This window comes from Podarcis gaigeae (assembly GCF_964106915.1).
Source record: "Podarcis gaigeae genome assembly, chromosome: 6".
In the NCBI taxonomy this organism is placed as follows: domain Eukaryota; kingdom Metazoa; phylum Chordata; class Lepidosauria; order Squamata; family Lacertidae; genus Podarcis; species Podarcis gaigeae.
The window spans coordinates 91862962-91867041 of NC_139682.1; the positions used below are offsets into that span (position 1 = coordinate 91862962).

Consider the following 4080-nt stretch of genomic DNA (forward strand, 5'->3'; position numbering starts at 1 on the left):
CATGGAACCTAATGGGTGGCCTTGGGTACTCACTGCCTCTTGATCTACCTCACAGAGCTGTTATGGGGATGGGGTGAGGAAGGGAGGCAGGGAGAATAGCGTTAGCTACCTGGAGATCCTTGCAGGAAAGATGGGCTATCAACGTAATAATAAATGGAAAAATTAAAAATATTTTCTTTTCTTTTCTCTTCCAGGAAGCCACAACAGTGAGGCCAGCAGCTCCAGCACAGCTCCCACCAAGACCCAGTTCCCCCTTCCCCACAAACCCAAATAGAAAAATAAATAAATAATTATTACGAACATGATAGTCTGTGATCATCCTTTTGTCCTATGGGGTGCTTTTCCCTACATTTGTGAGCATGGGTGGAAATCCCGAGTCTCGCTGCAGGAGTCGACAGTTTGGCTCCTTCCCTTGTTGTTGCTCCTAGATGGAACTGCACATGTGCAAAGACAAGACAGAGACCTCCAAGCTGGATCAATAAACGTGTCACCCGTTGTCTGAAAACCTTTATCCGAATCACGTGCCAGATTGTCTTTTGTGAATAAAATAAAATTCTTTCAAATAGATTTTTAATGTTGGCATTTGTCTGTCTCAGGAAGCAATGGAGTGAGGTCAAAAATCAAGCAAGGGTGTCAGCAGTCCCAAAGTGACCTCTCCAGGGAGCAAGACTGGGCAGTGTGTCTGGAGGTCCTGGGCTTCCTAGATGACAAGACTCCCTCTCTTGGCCTTGCAGATGTGGCTCCAAGGAAAGCAGAGTTAGGCACCAGTTGGGCTGCAGGAGTTGTCAGGAGGGGTTGTAAACAGCGCCATCCAACCGCCTGAGGGACTCCACTCCAGATTTGTGTAGGGTTTACTCCTTAGCCTTTTCAGCTCCCAAAGATATCCCACAGGGCAAATTAGGATCAGAGTTTTCTTTCTCCTCGATGGGCTACCTTTATAGGTGGATGAGCCCCATCTGCCCCTCACTTCCCTTCACAGCATTGCAGAAACCACCTTCTTGACCACTGGGCCCACGCTTGGTCTTGTCCGCTCAATCTGCTGGAGCCTGTCTTTGCACACAGGGGAAGTTCCTGAGCATTTGAGACTCCTTGGCTGCCCTCACCTGGTTTAGGTGGCCAGTCAAAGCCGTTCCCAGGATGTGACCGCTGTCGCATGCTGACCATTTCTAGGAGCAAGAGAACAGATTTTTTTTAAAAAAAGATTTTTATTACAGTTTCAAAAATTATATAAAAGCAAAACAAAACAATACAATAATACAAACAAAACTAAAAACAAGTATAATTTCAATCCCTTATTTTCTTATAACTTACTTCCCCGACTTCCTCATACCTCCCCTTTCTGTATTCCAATTTCTAATTTATTAATTCAGAACAGATTTTTTAATAAAAGAATGGAAATGGTTTATTGAATAGTTACAGACAAACTGTAAACGGATAAGAACATTGGCAGGATTATGGGAATAACCTGCAGTTTAATAAGATTATATATTTAAAGCAGATGCATAAATGAAGAAATTAAGGTAATTTGGATATGCATAAGATATGAAGAATCAATTTAAGGAACTGCAGAAAGAGGGGGAAGGAAGTCAAGTTTTGAAATGTTAAAATGACTGCAAAATTATTGAAATGTATAAACTTGAAAATCATAATTTTTTAAAAAAAAATATTTCGCCAAAAATCAGACATCGTCCATTTCACTCCCAACTGGAGCCAAAGGACACAGGCCAGGACAGCTTTCCAGTGATAGCTTCTGCGGTGATGAGACATGTGAGCCTGAACTGTCCTGCATCTACTCCAGTTGAGGAATCACACACCTCCACCCCAAGCTAGCGAGCCCCACCTGGGCTGTGGGTCCTTGCCTTCCGTCCCTCCCAACTGACAGTTGTTAGTTCTGGAATCCTGAGCTTGAGGGGGGGGTACATCCCATTTCACCCTGTGGGACACTCACCATCCCTTAGCCACCTGCCTTTGGAGCTGCAGCAGTGATGGCTTTGGTCCCTGAAAGAGCATGCAAGATCTCTCCCAAATCTCAATACATATTTTGCTCTCCTAGACATCTTGCAAGACTTCAATGAGATCTCACAAGATCTTGCAGGAAATCTCCAATCTGTTTACCTGCAAGCACGCACCTTTAATTTTTTTTCTTATTTAATACAAATTTCTCAATCTAACAGATTTGCACATAGGATTCTGTATCACATGAAATGGCACATCTTGTTTTGTTCTATTGTTACATTATTTGTGGCCTTCTAACACTTTGGGAGAAGCCTTCTCTCCCTTTTCCCTTTAAAAAGGAGGGTCTATGCTTTGCAGAGACATCACCTTGCCAACAAAGGTCTGTATAGTTAAAGCTATGGTTTTCCCAGTAATGATGTATGAAAGTGAGAGCTGGACCATAAAGAAGGCTGATCGCCAAAGAATTTATGCTTTTGAATTATGGTGTTGGAGGAGAGTCCCATGGACTGCAAGAAGATCAAACCTATCCATTCTTAAGGAAATCAGCCCTGAGTGCTCACTGGAAGGACAGATTGTGAAGCTGAGGCTCCAATACTTTGGCCACCTCATGAGAAGAGAAGACTCCCTGGAAAAGACCCTGATGTTGGGAAAGATGGAGGGCACGAGGAGAAGGGGACGACAGAGCACTAGATGGTTGGACAGTGTTCTCGGAGCTACCAGCATGAATTTGACCAAACTGCAGGAGGCAGTGGAAGACAGGAGTGGCTGGCGTGCTCTGGTCCATGGGGTCACGTAGAGTTGGACACAACTAAACAACAACAATATGCTTTGCACTCAGCGGGAAGGTCCATTTAAAAGGGAAAATGTAGTTGTTTTGCTGCTGCTTTTTTGTGTTCTCAGGTGTCCAAGCTAGCCTCCTGGCCCTGCTCCTCCAGTATACCACAGCAACATCCCCGACTAGGAAACCCTGCTTGGGCTTCCATTGGCCATCAGCAATATCCCATCGAGCCAGGTGGAGAGAAATGGCCCATCTTGCCCATCTTTGGGGTTTCAAGGGGTCTAGCCTCTGTGCATGTACAGAGTTCATGATTCAGCAAATCTATTAGACCATTGAAAGAGTTGCATCCCCTGATTAAATTACCAAAGGAAGAAAGCAGGATTGGCTTTTCTCACCAGGGACACAAGGAAGGGGGAGGTGTACGTTTAAGAAATCAAATTCCCCAAGGGCTGAAACTTTGTCCAGCCAATTAAAAAACCCAAATTCTCTCATTAGAGTGCTTCATATCTGGCAGGCAGGGCTTGTGTGCTTTGCTCATGATCCCTTGGATGTCTTGAGGCTATTAGAGCAGCAGCCGTAAGTATTGGGGCTCTGGGAGTGAGACATTGTCCTCAGAAGGCAAAGAGTAACTGAGGTTCCCTTTTCTCTCCCTTAGAGACCCTGAAGAAGGAGCTGGCCAGCTTGTGATTGTCCGTTCAGAGTCTAGTGCAACCAGATGCGTTCTCTGGCCAGCCAAGAGTGGGGAGAGGGGTAGGAAAAAGGGGGGCCAGCACTTGTGCTAAAATGAGCTTTCATACGCGGTCAACCTGCCCCACACTCACATTCCAAAATATCTGCATGCTCACCTATCCAAGAGGTGGTTGGTGTTGGGCTGGGGGGTCCCAGAAGGCAGAATAAGTTTAGAAGCAAAGCCCAAGAAGTTTGAGGCATCCTCTTCGCATCCACCCAAACCCAATCTAAACAGCTTTGCTCCAGAACCAGCCCCTCCCTTCAGTTCTGTTAAGAATGTCAGTTAAGAGGGACCAACTGTATTTTCTTGATTCTTGCCTGAGGTCATAATGGGCATGCACACTGATATCTGTTTACCTGTAAGCACACATCTTTAGTTTATCTTTTTTAAAGTAAAAATTAAATACAAGCCATTTTGTGATCCATGGCAATGAAAACCCCACGTTTTATGGCGCCCCCCAAAAAATGAGGCTTCAGTGCCCTAACAATTTCTCCAAAGGTCCAGTGTCATCTGATTCACTCCAAAGCAGCACCAAACACCCAGAGAATGCCCCCTGCAACATTGGGGGGGTGAAAACACTACATTTCCCAGCACCCCACAAAATGAGCCCTCAGGG

General features: G+C 45.1%; 1 long non-coding RNA gene across 1 annotated transcript; it reads right to left on the minus strand.

Annotated features, from left to right (window-relative positions):
• Window positions 1-1027: 1027 nt before the first annotated feature.
• LOC310846895 lies at window positions 1028-3867 on the minus strand. The gene is made up of 2 exons (XR_014565597.1): window positions 3580-3867; window positions 1028-1166 (listed from the first exon to the last, which is right to left on the minus strand). It is a non-coding gene; the product is annotated as an uncharacterized lncRNA (long non-coding RNA).
• Between the last annotated feature and the right edge of the window lie 213 nt (window positions 3868-4080).